Raw genomic sequence first — 18,053 nt, forward strand, 5'->3', positions numbered from 1 at the left:
TAAAATATGGCCTATGGTATTGTAAATAGTAGTTCTGAAATTACATTGTAAACTACTCAATCTAAAGAGCCTCTGAATATATTTAACTATAAGATGCAAATAACAAAAGTATTTTAAATATTTTCATTTTAAATTAATGAAAAATTAGCTTGTTTTTAGCATACAGATCTAATATATTAGGTCATATACATATGTGTGTATATATATATATATATATATTTATCACCACAATTTGTACATAGATAATTTTTATAAAATTCTTTTTGGGTTATCTCCTTATGGTAGTTCCCCTGTTCTAATAGCTGGCCACTATTCTCTATGACTACACGTTTGTCTCTTTGGGAATGTTATATCAATGTAATTATATAGCATGGAACCTTCTGAGACTGGTTTCACTCAGTGTAGCATCCTTGATATGCATCCAAGTTTTTGTTTCTTTGTTTGTTTTTTGGTTTTTCTAGACAGGGTTTCTCTGTGTAGCCTGGGCTGTCCTAGATTCACTTTGTAGACCAGATCCGCCTGCCTCTGCCTCCTGAGTGCTAGGATTAAAGGCGTACACCACCACTCCCGGCCCAAGTTCTTTTGCGTGTCAGTATTTTGTTTCTTTTAAAGGCTGAGAAGTATTCTGTTGCCTGAATATATTAGCTTATTTATACTTTTAGCCATTAAAAACATTTAAATTATTTCCAATTTTGATGATTATAGCATATATAGTTTTATACAGATAAGAGTTTATTTCTGGAAAAAAAAGTTTATTTTATAAGAGTAACATTTCTGATTTATATGTAAATGTATATTTAACTTTATAACAAAATATTTGCCGGAGGTTTCATCTTTTTGTATTTAATCTAATAAAATATGAGAGCTTCAGTTCACTTGTGATTCTGTTTGTTTTTGGAGACAGGGTCTCACTCTGTAGCTATGGCTGGCCTAGAACTTATAGAGATCGCCTGCCTTTACCTCCTAACTTCTGTGTAAAGGTATGTGCCACCACACTTATAAGTTTGATAATATTTTTATTGACTATTTTTGTATTGATGTTCTTTTTTTAAGCCAAAATTTCTTCATATAAAATGTTAAAATACAATCTAATTTCTAAGATGAAATTGTACACATCTGTATTCGTAAGTATGCTAAGTCATAAGCTTAACAATAATGAGAAACATCAATGGGGCATATGTGGGCACAAATGAAAACACTCTTGAGTCCCTCTGTGTCATTGTGCATCAAAACCTATAAATCAGGGCTAGAGAAATGGCTCAGGGGTTAAGAGCACCGGATGAACTTCTAGAGGACCCAAGTTCGATTCCCAGCACACACGTGGAGACTCACAACTATTAATAACTCAGTTTCCAAGGAATCCTACACTCTCTTTTAGCGTCCTCAGGCACATGGTGTATATACATATATGTAGGCAAAAACTCATACACATAAAATTAATTAATTAAAATTAGTGAGAGGAGCAGGGGCTGTCTCTGCCTTGGATTCTGTTGCCTGCTCTTTCCTCTGTGATCACTTCCCTCTGGCAGGGGCCCTCACCAGGCCACAGAGAAAGAGGATATAGGCAGCCCTGATGAGACTTGATAGGCTGGGGTCAGTTGGTAGAGGAGGAGGGCTCCCCCTCTCTGAGGACTAGAGAAGGGGCATGGGGAGATGAGGGAGGGGGCTACAGTTGGTATGTAAAGTGAATAAATTTTTAAAAATTAAATTAAAAAAACAGAACAATCTCTAAGCAGCCATTGAAGGGGTAAGAACTGTGTGTGTGTGAGAGAGAGAGACAGAGACAGAGAGACAGGCAGAGAGAGAGAGACAGACAGAGAGAGAGAGAGAGAGAATATGAGACTATGAGAGAGAATCTTAACACCACCATGGCTTCCCATTTGCTACTCCTTTCTTTCCCCATATCCTGTGTGGTAGTTAGCATTTGTAATTGCGTTGCTTTGCATTCACTTCTAAATCTACACATTTTTTTAGGGTTGGACCTAGTGGGACAGGCAGGAAATGGGGAAGGAGGAGCAGCGGAGGCAAAGTGTGGAATGAGGACATGGAGTTAAAGAACAGAGTCGTGAAGGAGCTGACAGCCCTTGATGATGGCTTTGTGTGAAGGAGGAAACTGAAGGTCTAAATGACACGTTTAAAATAACTTGAGTTTCTGAGTTTGGTTAATGTGGAATTTATTTAGTTCATTGGTTTGGCTTCCCAGCTTAAATAAACTTGCAAAGTTGGAATTTAGTGGCAGTATAATTTCCAGAGACTTGGAAGTCCTGGCAGAGAGATGGCTAAATCTAACCTACCTCAATGTGATTGGAAATAAAATCAAAGATCTCAATATGGTAGAAGCTTTGCAACAATCTTTAAAAATTAAAGTTTTGACTTGCTTAACTGTAAGGTCACAAACCTGGAAGATAACAGAGAAAGTGTTTGTTTTAATTGCTGCAGCAAATTACGTCCTTAGGTAGATTCTGCCAGGAGGAAAATTGAAGCACCAGATTTGGGGAGGATGAAGAGGAGGATGAAGCTGGTCCACCTGGAGTTTTTGAAGAGAAGGAAGAGGAAGGAGGTTCACAGGTGGGAAAGGAGAAGTAGTCCTCGAACTTAAGGGAAGAAGAAATTCAGAATGATAATTGCATTGATGGAGGGGAGAGGGGAGGAAAGGAAAGGTGGTCCTCAGGCAGAGAAAAGTAAACTAGATGCCAAAGATGATGGAGAGGAAGGAGATGACTAGAACATTCCAAAATGAGATTGCCTGATGCTCCTGGGATGCAGTAGAGAGATCACATTTTTGTTTCTTCATGTATGATAGCTGTCCTTACAGAAGATGATATGTAACTTTTTATGAAAAAAGAATGGCTTTACTATTTTTGCCTTATCACTCTGATTATGATTTACTAGTTGATTGATCGTAATGTATGCAGAAAAGAATTTTCATTGACCCACTGTGAAATTCTTTAACACTGTATTTAGTGTTTTAATTTTTCTAATTCATGTTTACTGATCAATGTTTTTAGTTCATAATTAAAACATGATTACTTTTACACAGGCATAGGGTTCATTTCATTCTTAATGCATTAAGCTTGTTTATAATTTAACAAATTACAGTAATCTGTAATATAAAATGACAACAGTCTCTTAAATGATAAAGCTGATTGATTTTTTTTAGACATGGTCCAGAAATCTTTAGTTTGAAGGCAGTTTTGGGGAGGTGGGCTGTGGGTATTTGAGGGCTTTTTTTGTCACACGTTGGAAAGTAGAAGCAAAATAAAGATTCTATTTGGCAGGATAGTTTATGGATTTAGGGAAGTTCTACTCAGCGATATCGTTCGGGGCTTTTATGGTGGCTGATAGATTTTATTTTTAAAGGACCCTTGCTTATGTGAGTCCGGAGGCTTGCAGGTGAGCCCTTTCTCAGGCTGTGGATGTTGCCAAACCCAAACTTAGCTGGGTTTCAAGTGTGCCGTCTTCCCTCTCAGCAGTTTCTGGCCATCGCCTTCCATTCCTGCTTCATCTCCACATGCAAAAGAAAGCTGGCAATGTTGTGTACACACAGGAAGTGTTGTCTTATACCTCAGTCACCATTTTTGATCTACCTGGGCTCTAAACAAGCAAAGTGCAAGAAATGGAGTTGTTGAGACACAGTGATGGTTACTGACGAGTGTCAGGAAATGGGCTCTTCTTGCTGTGGTCTTCCTTTGTTGACAACATGTGACGTTCTGTTACATAAAGCAGCAGCAGTTGCCTTTCTCTGAGCGCAGACAGATCGCCTGCTGCTGACTAACAACATGTTCAGGTATAATTTTTATGTTGGTTTCTTGGATGATTGAGATGCAAAGGGTATGAAGTATTTATTGTATTTATGACTGGGGACTTTCATCAATGTTCCTATAGTTTCAAACATAGGAACATGGCAGGCAGTTGGAGGCCTGTTTGAAACTTGATGTTGATGTTGGGATGTATTTAGGTGGATGTAAAAATAGGAAAACACTTGAGGTAAATGTACATGCTTGCTTATATGGCTGCTAAATAAATTTGAGGAGACAAATACAACTTCCTTTTTGCCCCAAAGGCTCCATGTTCAAGGCAGTTTTAAGTCTTGGCCTTTGGGGTTTTTCTCCCTTTTGTTTTGTATATCAAGTTTAAAAGCAGGGTGGGGGTGCTGGTGAGATGGCTTAGAGGTTAAGAGCACTGTCTGCTCTTCCTAAAGGTCCTGAGTTCAATTCCCAGCAACCAAATGGTGGCTCACAGCCAGCTGTAATAAGATCTGATGCCCTCTTCTGGCATGCAGGTGTACATGCAGGCAGAGCGCTGTATACATAATAAATAAATAAATCTTTAAAAATTAAAAAAAAAAAAAAAAACCTAGTGCCCACAAATCAATTGAAGTTCTGCTTCTCTGCTGGGACAGATTTAAATTACTCAGCACAGTGCAGCTGTTGCTTTTTAAGATGGATGGTCTGGTGTTTTAGAATAAAAAATATAAAATTAGTTTTAGAGAACCTTTCAAGGTTGCATAGCTGACTGAAGTAAAAAACCCGTAGGGGTTAGAGGTCCTTCTGGATGTCCTGTGTTAGCCCCCTAACAGCATGGCAGCCCTCTGTATTGCATGAACTTCGCTAGGTTCTCAGAATAGAACCCCAACCTTTGCTGCCTCTTTCTGTTGCAAGGCCAGGTTTCTCTGTGTAACAGGCCTGGATGTCCTGGACTTGCCTTTTCTCCCCCAATGCATATGTGTGTTTTTGTCTGCATTTGTTTGAGTACCATATGCATGCGGGCTGCCAGCAGAGGCCAGAAGAGAGTGTGAGAGTTACAGTTGATTATAAACAGCCATGTGGGTATAGGGATCACCTTTTCCAGTTTTTGTTTGTTCATTTCTACAAATAACATATATGTATGTTATGCAGATGTATCTTTTGATAGATATTGTTTTCTTCAGTAGATATCTTTATCCTGAGCTGTTCAAGTAGATATGTGAGGGTGCTTTTCCATGCCCTTCATTTGCCTTTCCTAATGACCAGTGGTGGAATCATTCTGTATTCATTTGCAGCCTATATATCAGTTTTGGTGAGGTTTCTGTTCAGATATTTTGTCCATCAGAAAGGCACTGTTGATCTTACTGAGTTGTGCCAGTTTGCTACCCATTTTCAATTCACATTCTTCATCAGATGCCTATATTTTGAAAATGTTTTGTTACAGTCCATGGTCTATCGTCAAAGGCCCATGTGAGTTGCACAAGTTTTAAAAAATGCTCCCCAAACCTCATAATAATGTAAATAAGTACTTCATTTTATGTTGGGTTGCATTGCTAGTCATTGCAGGCAGCACCTGCATGTCCCTACAGGGTACAAGTCTGGAGATACTAACTGATTGAATTGGTGGTGTTGGCACCTTAATAATAACTTAAATAATATTATCTTTATCTTTTTTTTTTTTTTTTAAGATTTATTTATTTAGTATACAGTGTTCTGTCTGCATGTAACACCTGCAGGCCAGAAGAGGGCAGCAGATTTCATTGTAGATGGTTGTGAGCCATCATGTGGCTGTTGGGAATTAAACTCAGGACCTTTGGAAGAACAGGCAGCGCTCTTAACCTCTGAGCCATCTCTCCAGCCCAATTTTATCTTTTTCAAGAGCCGTTATTTAAGGCATTTTCAAGGGGATTTATTATCATCATCATCATCATTATTATCTTTCAACACATCCTGACTACATCTTCCCCTCCCTCCACTTTTCCCAGTCCACCCCCCACCTCCCCTTTCATCCAGACCCACTCCCCTCATCTCTCCTCATAAAAGAGCAGGCCTTCCAGGGACATCAACTGAACATAGTACAAGATACAATAATACCGGGCACAAACCTCACATCAAGGATGGGTGAGGCAACCCACTAGGAGGAAAAGAACCCCAAGAGCAGACAAAAGAGTCAGAGATGCTCCCACTGTCAGGAGTCCCACAAAAACCACCGAGCTAAAAACCATAACATATATGCAGAGGACCAAGTGAACCATGCAGGCTCCATGACTGCTGCTTTGGTCTCTGTGAGCCACTATGTGTTGTGGAAACTGGTTATTAATATCTACTATTAATCCATAGCATTGGTACAGTGGTTATTATTTAAACCTGCTAGTTGTTTTGGTTTTCTGAAACAGGGGTTCTCTTGTAGTCCTGGCTGTCTTGGAACTCACAGAGATCCACCTGCCTCTGCCTCCCAAGTGCTGGAATTACAGGCGTGCACCACCACTCCTGGCCTCTTAATAGGTTTTTATTTAATACGCCTTATTTTACCTGGGGCTGGGCAGATACTCACTCCCTAAACTGCCGTGTTGTCTCTCAATCCCACACCCCCTGCCATTTGCTCTAATCATTCCTATCTGGCCCACTTGCCATCCAAAATCATAGAAATACTTGTACATGCTCTTCATCTGGGTTTTTTCTCTCCACGAGCTTCCTTTCCTCAGAGTTAACTCCTCCTGGCCATGTGGCTCTTCTTTAAGCAGCTCTTTTTCTGCATGCCGCCATCTTTCCTGCCATGTTGATGGACTAAACCTCTGAAACTGTGAGCCAGCTCCAATGAAATGTTTCCCTTTATAAGAATTGCCACGGTCATGGTGTCTCTACACAGCAATAAAACCCTAACTAAGACAACTTGTCTCAAAAAGGGGGAGGGATTTTGAGAATCATGATGGTTGGAGAAATGTCTCAGAGGTTAAAAGCACTGGTTGCTCCTCCAGAGGACCAAGGTTTGATTCCCAGCATCCACATGGTGGCTTATACTCCAGTTTCAGAGGATCTCACACCCTTTTCTGGTTTCCATGGGCACCAAGCATGAAAGTGGTACGCAAATACTTGTGTAGGCAAAATACCCAGAAACTTTTTTTTTTAAATGTGGATTCTGTTTGCTTTTTAATTAAAAGGCCAGAGTATGGTAGGAGCACATACCTTTAATGCCAGCACTTAGGAGACAGGCTGACAGAGCTCTGTGAGTTCAAGGCCAACCTGATCTACAAAGCAAGCTCTAAGCAAGTTCTAGGCAAATCATCCACAAAATGAGACCCTGCCTCAAAAAAAAAAAAAGAAGAAGAAGAAGAAGAAGAAAATTCAAGGTCATAAGGTCATACTCTGCTATATATTAAGTTGATGGCTATAGTGATCTCTCAAGAAACAAGCCAAAAATATAAGGCAGTGCTCTCCTTTAATCCCAGCACTCAGGAGGCAAAGGCAGGCAGATCTCTGTGAGTTTGAGGTCAGCCTGGTCTACAAACTGAGTCTAGGATAGCGAAGGCTATATAGAGTAACCCTGTCTCAGAAAACCAAATATGTGTTTGTGTGTGTGTAGTCTACAGTCACCTACCTTCATTTGATTTTGGGAGTCAATGCAGACAGAGGCAGAAGTCACTAAGCCTGGACTCTTCAGATGAGGCCCTCAGCCAGTGGTGTTTAACCTTCCTAATACCCTTTAATACAGTTTCTCATGTGTGGGGTGACCCACAGCCATAAAATTATTTCATTGCTACCTCATAACTGTAACTTTGCTACTGTTATGAATTATAATGTAAATATTTGACATGCAGGAGATCTGATATGTGATTCCTGACCCCCAAAAGGGTGTTGACCCACAGATTGAAAACCACTGCTCCAAGGGGTATCTAGGATGCCTGTTATATTTGTTTTAGCAATGATAGATATAAGGTACCAGACAACAGATGTTATGTTATATGGACATGGGGGAGAAGGAAAAGGGGGGAAGGGGTACCCCAGAGAGAGAGAAGAAGAGGGAGAGAGAGAGAGGTAGAGAGGGGGGTAGAGGAGAGAGTTAGAGGTGAGAGAGAGAGAGAGCCAGCCACGTGGAGGTTTGTCCTTTTATATGGCCCTGGGCAGGGCCACACCCCCGTGGCAGGTAGGCAATGCCATCATAGGTAGACGGACTGAAGCAGAATCCTAACAATTCCCTTTCTTTAGGTTAAAAAATCTTTAGGGCTTGGTTCAATGTCTGTCATGACATATCCATCTTGGCACCCAGATGTTGAAGCAGAGACTCAACCGTCTCTGGACTGTTTCTGGCATTGTGGGGAGACCAAAGGCTCCAGAGGTAATCAGGGCTGTCCTGCTCACCCAGTGCTATAGGTCTCTTAGCGGGGAGTCTTTTCAGATTGTGGAAGGGAGCCTGAGTGGAGGAGAGCTTCCAGAATGACAGCAGTGGGCGCCATGGCACTGACAGAATCTGATGCTGACTGGGGCTGAGGCGGGACACAAAAGCCCACTGTCCCTTCTGTTCCTCCTCACAGCTCTCTGGATGAACCAAGTCTCAGCTTCCTGCTCCTTCAGGTTCCAGTCTGGCAGCAAGAGACTTACAAGTTCCCATGTCAAGGTCAAGGTCCATCTCAAAATCTGTCTCTAGTCCCAGTACTTGTGACACAGGAGTTCTAGGAACCCCAAGACTGTCCCATCCTGACTATGGCAAGTTCCAGGTATTTGGGTTAAAATAAATCTTTTTGTTTGTTTGTTTTGGGTTGTTGTTGTTGTTGTTGTTTTTCAAGACAGGGTCTCTCTGTGTAGCCTTGGCTGTCCTGGACTCGCTTTGTAGACCAGGCTGGCCTCTGAACTCACAATGATCCGCCTGCCTCTGCCTCCCTGAGTGCTGGGATTAAAAGCGTGCGCCAACACGCCCGGCTAAAATAAATCTTTTAAATATCTAAAAATTCTATTTGTCTTTTGATTCACAACATGTAACTCATGACAGTGGGAAGAGTTTCCTCTTCCTTAGGAAGTGTAGCAAGCATGACTGGGCCGCATTAAATTGAAATAATATATGATAACAAAAACTTCATCAGACAGACTAAAGTGTTGCTGTCGTCAGCTACGACTGTCAAACACATTTTCAAACTCAAGAAGTGAAGGGTAGTCAACTAAAGTCACTTGGATAGCCACCACCTCTGTTGCCCTTCCCCTGTGATGTTTTCCCTCATGGGATCCTGTGCCTTTTGTCTGCGCTGTCTTTATTCTTAACAAGCAAGGCCACCCGTGGTGCGCTTAACTTCCCTTTCTCTCAGACTGTCGTCCTCTTACTTTGATTCTTAAAAGATGTGTTTGCTACGCATTACAATCTGGTTGACAGCTCTTTTAACCACTCCTTAGGTTTGTTCTGCTTTCTTTGGCCCTCCATTGTTTATGATGAGCAATCACAATTATTCAAAACATTATTCCTATAGAATTAGTACATACGTTCCTCTGCTTTTTCAACATAGTTCTCTTGGCTTGGTGTTTATCAGTAACAGAAAAGCGTTGCTTATATCATGGCCATTATCAAGGATTCGTCAGAAAGCTGTGGCTCAGAGTTGTATTTGCTCTGCTCTGCCCTGCTGCCAGCTCCCGGCACTTGTTTCTGCACCTGGAGCTAAGGGTGGGACCACTAAGAGACAAAGCCAGCAGCTGCTCACTTCTTTCAGGGCCCCTCGTCCTCTGCTGGAGAAGCTCCTCTTCCACCTGCCTTCCCTGCTGTCCCAACAGCCACTGCAAGACTGCCTGAAAACAGAGCTGTGAGAAAATGGAGAATGATCCAAAAAAGAGAAATGATAGCCCCACTCATGCTGAGCTTCGATGCCCGGCTCCTGGACCTCGAGGCAGAGCAGAAAGGGTGGTTTGGGAGATACCATGTGCTGGTTCCCAGTTTCAGAGTTTGCTCTCTGGAGCCCAGGCTGGAAGATATCCAAGGAATCAAAAGTACTAAGTTGCTGTCACTCCAGTGACTTTAACCTCGCTGGCCTTCTCCAGTTAGCCCTGCTGGTGGCCTCCCTGAAGACCCTCACACAGCTCCCTCGTGTGTGTATTTTGTTCTGATTTTATTGCTGCCTTTCAGTGAGAGCAGGATGCTTACCCAGAGCTGGAATGAAAATTGCTTTTGAAACTGAAATAAATTTAAGCATTTCCTAATTAGCACAAAACAAAATTACTGATTTCTTTGGAATAATTTTATCTTGTTTTATGTTTGTAACCCTCATTGGTTGCAATTTACATTATAACTAAACACTGATCCTCTTCTCAATCACCTGCTTTCTGAGGCTCAGGAGAATTCTTTGCCGGGTGACAGCATTCCAGATGGGAGTAGTGGGTGGGTAGAAGAGCTCTCTTGCTTTGGGAGCATTGCTAGTGGAGACTTCTGGGAAATGTAGTCTTCTAAGTACCAAAGTGGAGGACAGGAAAGAAGATATGGAGATAGTTAAATAGATGACAGTCTTAGAAACTTTCTCCCCATAAACATGCAATGATTACATGGTATTCTTTTGTTTTGCTTTAAGTATAAGAAGTCACTTGTTTAATTTAGGTGTCATTAAGATAGATAAAACATGTCATCCAATTAGCTCTCTGGTGTAGCATTAGTTGTTTTGTTTGTTTGTTTTAGACATTTCCTGACCTTTCCAACTGCAATGTGTCATTCTTGCTACAATTGCTATTTCATGTTTTTCCACAGTGTATAATACAATGATAAACATTTGACAGGAGAATTCAATTTAACTGGACAGTTAATAGAAAAATCTAACAAATATCCCCCATAGGCATTTATTGCTTAAAAAAGAAAAGAAAGAAACCCTAGTAGGCTTACTGTAAATATGATCTCTATAAAAAGATTTTGGCTCATAAGGAATAGGAAAATTAAAATAATGGTGTTTTATAAACATTCCAACTCTTTACAAAGCTCCTTTTTTTTTTTTTTTTTTTTTTTTTTGCTTTTCGAGACAGGATTTCTCTGTGTTAGCCTTGGCTGCCCGGGACTCACTTTGTAGACCAGGCTGGCCTCGAACTCTCAGTGATCCACCTGCCTCTGCCTCCTGAGTGCTAGGATTAAAGGTGTGTACCACCACACCCGGCTCACAAAGCTACTTTTGAAACAGGCCAATACTGCAGAGTCTTGATGTCTTGATGTAAATCAGTGAAGTTGCTTTAGAAATTCTGTTGGAAAACTCAGCTTGGGTGGAGAGCAGAGGGCAGAGGGCACCCAGTTCAGCTTTGCTTTCAGGCTCAGCCAGTATTTATTGACTACCTTCCAGATTTTAGACTCAGTTCTAAGCACTGGGGATACAGCAAGAGGGAAAAATGCTCCTTCCCTCATGAAGCAGGCAAGAAGCCAGGCTTGCAAGTTAGCACAGTCAGAAGCGGGAAGGCTAGAAATGGACCCTCGAAATCCTGGACTTTGTGGTCCATGTGCCCCTGTATTGCCAGGTAGAAGGCAGGGGAGGACTCCACAATAAGGATCTTGGGCTACCATCACTTAGCTTTATATTGCCCATTTTTCCAGCTTACTATTTTAATATTGCAAAAGATAACCTTACTTAATATTAGGTATTTAAGATTCATTTATTGCCGGACGTGGTGGCTCATGCCTTTAGTCCCAGTACTCGGGAGGCAGAGGCAGGCGGATTGCTGTGAGTTCGAGGCCAGCCTAGTCTACAAAGCGAGTCCAGGACGGCCAAGATAACATAGAGATACCCTGTCTCGAAAAACAAAAACAAAAAACAAACCAAAAGATTCGTTTATTTAGAAAGTTCGTATTAAATAACTCTGCCACTCACAAATTGGTTTGGGGGATCAAAAGTGTTTGGAAAGGCGTCCAGATAATATTACTACTTAATGTGAGATGTCTATGTGCCAAAGAGTGAGAAACTGAGGCCCAGAAGCTGAAGAGACTCTCCCAGGGTCACACTGCCAGTCAGTGGATAGACACCCTCTGCACCCCTCCCCACTCGCCAGCTCTGTGCAACAGCTAGTTGGAGGTAATAAAGGACCCCATGCCGACATGTGGTTGTCCTGGCTCCAAGGCTCTCAGAAACCAACTATCTCTTTAAGAAGGAAAGTGAAGACGGGCGGTTTACGCAGCTGCCGGCAAGCTGCCTACTGGCTCATCCCCTCCATCCACCTCTCCTTCCCCGCCCTCCATCTCTCCCTCCCGGCAGCCCCAGCCCTAGCAAGCACCGAGCTAAGCCACCTCCAGCTGGGGCTCGGGAGAGCAATCCGGCTGCCCTCCCGGGGCAGCCCAAACCATGGAAGCCTTCGCAGGTGATGACAAGGACCCCGGGGACCTCCGGGCCCACCGCCCAGCCTCGCCCGCCGCAACCAGGAGTGCAAGTGCGGGGGTGCGGGGCGCCGGCCAAGCACAGGAGCTGCCCTAGCCCGCGGCGGGCAGCGCGTCCTCAGAGCTTGCGGGCTGCGGCCACCCGCGCTCACCCGCCCCTGTCTCTCTCTTCCCCCACCGCCGCAGGTTGCTGATCACCGCCAGGCGGCTGCTGCAGCGACTGCAGAGGCGCTGCGCCAAGCGGCGCAGGAGTCGTGCGAGCCGGCGGGACTGCGGAGGGCGAGTGGACCCAGGTGAGGAGGCCGCGGCGGAGCGGGAGGGGGCCTGCGTGGCTCCTCGGCCGCCCGGGGCCGCTTGAGACCGCTTGCTGCGGCGCGATCTTGTAAGGGCACCAGCCGAGGAGAGGAGGGGATTAGTCGTGACTCATTCCTACCCTCCCTCCACTCCCCTACATCCTCCGAAGAAACACCCCTCTCCCCTGAGTCAAATTTACTAATTAGAGGATGCTGATTTCAGTAGGGAAGACGCCCAAGGTCTTCTTGATACCTAGTAGGCGGGCTTTAGGGAACTAACCCCTCTCCTTTCTCATTTGTTTTCCTCTTCTGGCATTCCGCAAACATGTGAGCTTCTCTTTGGAACCGCACGCTCACCCCAAGGTCAAGTGCCTAAGACTGCTTTCTTTCTGTCTTGTCCGCTGAAAAACATCAGAGCCCTGCAGTAGATCTGAAAGAATTTCCCATGATCCCTAGAGTGGGAAATCTGCCTCAGTCTCCCTGGCGTTTCCGTGGCATATGCTGTTTTCTCATTCCACTCCTTAGCAGGGAGCCAAAGGCTTCCAACACCTGCCAGCCTGAAAAGTCCCACATCCCCTTGCTTCAACTCTGCAGGGTGGAGAGGCTGGTTACACAGGGCCTTTCCCTGGCCTTCTCTGCCCAACTGGGGGAGGAGGGTGTAGGCCTGGATAGGCTGGAGGAAAGTCCTAGAAAATGCTGGTCTCTATAAGTCGAGGGGTGTAAGGAAGTACCAGAGCCCAAGGTTCTAGGCCTTAACTTGCTGGTTGGTCCCAAGTAGCGACCTGACTGTATTTTGGGGTGTGGGTGTCTGCCTGCTTGTCTGATCAGTGCAGGAGGGGCTGAGCTACATGATCTGTACAATTTCAACAGACCAGTTGAACAGGCCCTCGATAACTAAAGAGTCATCTATTAAGACAATTCAAGTTTAGGTCCTTGAAATAATTGGGGTCCCCTTGGTTAGTCTCATTCGTTTCGACTTCTCCAGTGAAATGTTGACCTTGTGGGCCTCACAGCCCTGGAGGCAGCAGCTGATTCTATGATGACAACCGTACCCTGACAACTCACTTCCCTTCTCCAAGCCTTAACCCTCTCTTTTGTAAGCCTAGGGGGAAGGGTACCTGCCTCAGAGTTCTGAGGGCAAGATGAGATTCCTAGGGAAGCTCTTGGCTTGACACACAGAGGAGGCTTGCAAGGATTCAGGATGTGAAAGTAAATCAGGAGAGATAGGAGTGCTCCCTTGCCCCACCAGACTCCTCCACATCCCTGTGGAAGGTGCTCCTACCAGGAGCTCATGGGCAGCAACCAGGAGATGCTAACGTTTCCGTCACAGGAACGGAGTCTAGCAAATGATGGTGGCCTGAAAGACCCTGTCATCCATGGATGGCATGGGTGGCTCTGAGAACAGAAGCACGTGAGTCTTGAGTGTTGGCAGAGAGCAGGAGAGCCAGGCTTCCAGATCGCACACCAATCCTTGCTATTTCTAGAATCTCTTCCAAGGCGGAAGCAAGGAAGTCAAGTTCTGAGTGCCCATATTCCTAATCGCTCTTTCCTCCTTGCTGTCATGCTCAGCCTACCATCCATCCTGTCTAGATCTAGTTTATTCCAGTTGCCTTTTGCCAGCAACATAAAGGAGGTTCCCAACAGGGTGGGGGCGGAGCTTTTGCTGCGGTACCAGTTAGGTCAAAAGAGAGTGTGATGCACCCCCACCCCCACCACCACCCGCTTCTGCCCTAAATCCCTGCTAGACCGTGAGCTCCTCCTGGCAGAGGCCCAGGCTTTGCTTCCCTGTCTCCAGCCTCTGGCCCATGACAAGGCATAAAGTAGGTGCTTAATAAGTGTTGCGTTAAAACCATCTGAGAAGGCAACACTGCCAACCCAGGTGTATTGGGGAAAAACTGGAACGAGGTGACGTTCAAAGGGTGGATGCTGCACAGGTGTTGGTCACCATTATAATGAGAATACTAATATTCATTATTACCACCAGTTGTGGCTACCAGACATTCTACCTGCACTTCCTGGCTCCTCTTTAGGGACAAAGGGACCAGATGTACCTAGGAATTTGGCAATCAGGGTTCAGGTGGCCCTGGCTACTGAGACATGACTGAAGAGCAATGACTCCACAGGATCTGCAGTGTAGAACTAACCACGCTGAGACAGAAAGTGGCAGGTCAGAAGACCCAGGGCCCAACTGCCATGCAACTGCCACCTCAGCGTGTGACCTTGGGCTTAGTTCTTTAGTGTGTGTTCATCTGTGTACTGAGGAGACTGGACTAGGTGGTACCTGAGCTTCTTCTGGTCCTGCAATTTTATTAAGAGGACTTTTACGAATAAAAATGGATGATTATTCTTAATATCACTGATGGGATGCCAGAGCATCATTGGTGATCCTTATCACAAATCCTATCTATTGGGAAAGGAGAAGGCTTGGTGAGGTCAGGGGGCGCCCCTCAGGGGTGCCTAGGGAGAAGTGGTGGTCTGTCTGCCTCAGAAGCATTGTCTCTTTTACGTATCCTGCTGCCTCCCATGTGTACCTTGCTACGGCATGTGTGTGGCATGCGTGTGTGTGCCCTTGCACACAGGCATGGAGTTCAGAGCCCGGAAAACTGTGAAGGGTGGTGAGGGCGGATCAGGCGGCTCCCCAGAACAACTGCTGCAGAGGACGTGCTGGGCTGAAGGGAAGAGTGTGTGAGTCAGGGCTGCAGAGCTCTTGCCATGAGCTCTGCTTAGGTGATGGATGGAGGCTTCCCCTTTCTCAAGGAGAGTGGCTGGATCTGGATGATAGCCACGACAAATGTGCTTTTCGGGTGCTCAGACCAACCATGCCTCCATGCATCGTTTTTACCCATTTTGCAGTGAGGGAGCCAGGCAAGCAGGCAGGCAGGCCGAGAGTGTTGCCCAGAGCTGGACCACTACAATCCTACAGAACCAGGAGAAGATGGAGCTGGGGACACATTGGCTTGGGAGTCAAGGAAGTAGTTTTCGAGTGTTCCCTTAGATTGGGTCACCTTGGGTAAGCCAGTCTCCCTCTGAAAGGCAGTATCCCCAACTCCCAGACTTAACCCACTGGCTGGCTCTAAAAGTCTGAATGTGACCCTATTCCAGGGCTAGTCAAGGGCTAAGGGTAGAGGGATTCTCTGTCCTTTTGATCAGTACTCAGTGCTGGTTATCACTGGGTAGTGAGGCTCTGGGCTGAGTCCATGGGTCCAAGACAGAGGACAAGCCAACCCTGAGTTTCAAGAAGCCCAGTACACAGGTTATGAAAAGATATCTAAGAGGTAAACTGATGAACATTATAATCTGAGGATATAGAGAAAGAGGAGATAGTCCTTCCTATCCAGCGAGTCAGAAAGACCTAGAGAGCTGATGTCATTGGCATCTTTTTATCCTATGCTGAATTTGAGAAGAGTGAGCATGATAAGGTTTTCCAAGTTCCAGACAGTGTTAGAGGCTTGTGAGTCCTCTCCAGCAGCTTGGAAGGTAGCAACAGAGTCTGAAGGACTGCCTACGGTCAGTCTGTGATGCTGTTCGGTTGGGTTATACAGTTGTCCCAGGTGGGTCATAGCCTTCCTGTCCTTAGAGGATTCTAGAAGCTTGTTTTTGTTTTTTTTTTGAAGACAAGGTCTCAAGCTGGCCTTGAACTCATAACCCTCTTGGTTCTGCGCCGCCGCCTCCCCCCTCCCCCACATGCTGGGATTATAGGTGTGTGCGACCACGCTAGGCCAAAGTGTGACTTTTCTGTCATTACAGACTGTCTAGTGTCTGTGACGGCCCAGAAGGCTGGAAGCTTTTCCTCCGGACACTTCTCAACATCTCCTCCATAAGGAAGAACTGCTTACCCTGAGAAGTGGAGTCATTGCTCAAGGTTTCTCAAAAGGGCAGAGCCAGAACCTTCCAATAGGAACTGTATTTCTGAGTCATGTGCGCCCTTTCTGTGTCTAGGCCACCCAGGCCCTAGGGGTGGCAGCTGGTGCTCAGTGCTGGCAACACTGCGCCAAGAGCCCTTGCAGAGGGAAGTCTGTGTTCCCAGGCTGCTCTGCATCTCTTAATGGATGGGATATTTATGAAGCATTTGTCACATGCCCAGCACCATCCTCTGAATTGAGGTGCCGAGCCAACCCTAAAAGAGTGTCTGGGGGGGAGGCAGCCTGATACAGTGGAAAGAGCCAGCAGGAGGAATGCAAGACTGGGGCCCTCCCTGCACCCCTCTGTCCACTCGATGCCAGGTCCAAGGTCAGGCCTCTTACTTCTCCACGCCTGCAGAGTAAGAGTCAGAGGTGGGCCAGGTGGTGGCGGTGCACGCTTTTAATCCCAGCACTTGAAGGGGCAGAGACTAGGGGACCTTGGGTTTTGAGGCCAGCCTGGTCTACAGAGTGAGTTTATGGACAGCCAGGGCTACACAGAGAAACTGTGTCTCGGAGGGAGGTGGAGGAGCGGGGAAGGGAAAGACAGAGACAGAGACACACAGAGAGTGGGGGAGGTGGTGATGGATATGGGCCCTTCGTGCTCTGATGGGCTAAGGGCTTCATAACTGCTTTTTTTCTGTGACCACTTTGGGGTGGAGGTGGGGTGTGGATAGGGAACAGGTCCCTGTAACTTGAGGAAGACTCAGATAAAGTAACAAGAGGCAGGAACAAACGCCCTGTGGATCTGCTAGAGGGATAACGCTTGGGAATGGCTCCGTTCAAAGCCACCTCTTGAAAGATAGGGTGCTGCAGATGTAGACAGATAGATTCCTGTGTGTTTGGGGTGGGGTCAGGAGGAGAGGCAGGAGCCTGCTGTCATGTTGGGACAGGCTGGCTGTGGAGCAAGGACTTGTGTTCACAGAGGTCTGTGCCTTTGGGAGTCTAGCCTAGCTTGGCCAGCTTTTTATTTTGCCGGATAAGGACATTTCAGATAAAACGCAGAGTTCTGTTTACTATGACATTGTAAGAGAAGAACCTCTGGCTCCAGGACCAGAAAGAAAGATACCGTCCAAACTGAGTACGTTTTCCTTTTTTAAAAAAACCCTCACTGAGCCGGGCGTGGTGGCGCATGCCTTTAATCCCAGCACTCGGGAGGCAGAGGCAGGCGGATCGCTGTGAGTTCGAGGCCAGCCTGGTCTACAAAGTGAGTCCAGGATGGCCAAGGCTACACAGAGAAACCCTGTCTCGAAAAAAAAAAAACAAGAACAAAAAAAACCCTCACTGTAGGCTAGGGGATCGCTCAGAGATAGAGCGCTTGCCCGTCATGCACAAATCCCTGGGAGACCCTCCTCAGCACCACAGGTGACAATGATGATGCCAACTATGCTGATGATGATACATTTTATAATTACCTTACTTGTATACGGCTGCTTTGTCTGTGTGTGTGTCTTTGCACCACGTGCAGTCTGGTGTCCACAGAAGCCAGAAGAGAGCATTAGGAACTGGAGTTACAGATGGTTGTGAGCCACCATGTGGGTTTAGGGACTCAAATGTGGGTCCTCTGCAAAGTAATGACCACTGCTCTTTACCACTGAGCCATCTCTCTAGCTCCCCATAGTAACGCAGGAAAAGCCCTAACTCATTGTCCACGTTGCCTTAGTTTCCCTCAGAGAAGTGTCCTTGTGTTGTTGGCTGGAGTCAGGCTGCTTGGATTTTACTCTTATCTTTTCCCCTGAGTCTGTTTCCTTGTCTGTGAAATGTCAATAATGTTCTCTGTCTGCCAAGGTTATTAGAGGGT

At 45.5% G+C, this 18,053-nt stretch overlaps 1 protein-coding gene and 1 pseudogene across 4 annotated transcripts in view; both read left to right on the forward strand.

Moving 5' to 3' along the window:
• Window positions 1-18,053, forward strand: part of Snph (syntaphilin) — a 714,025-nt gene that overhangs the window by 662,359 nt on the left and 33,613 nt on the right. Inside the window, exons 2-3 of one of the 4 annotated variants that reach the window (XM_051143495.1) lie at window positions 11,965-12,044; window positions 12,247-12,353. The gene's annotated coding sequence lies outside the window, so the exon portion shown is untranslated. Of the gene's footprint in view, window positions 1-11,882; window positions 12,045-12,246; window positions 12,354-18,053 lie in introns of those variants that run through there. The other 3 variants (XM_051143494.1, XM_051143498.1, XM_051143499.1) reach the window with 3 other exon arrangements.
• Window positions 2,045-2,725, forward strand: LOC127187533 (acidic leucine-rich nuclear phosphoprotein 32 family member E-like; annotated as a pseudogene).

Source organism: Acomys russatus, chromosome 4 (assembly GCF_903995435.1).
Source record: "Acomys russatus chromosome 4, mAcoRus1.1, whole genome shotgun sequence".
In the NCBI taxonomy this organism is placed as follows: Eukaryota; Metazoa; Chordata; class Mammalia; order Rodentia; family Muridae; genus Acomys; species Acomys russatus.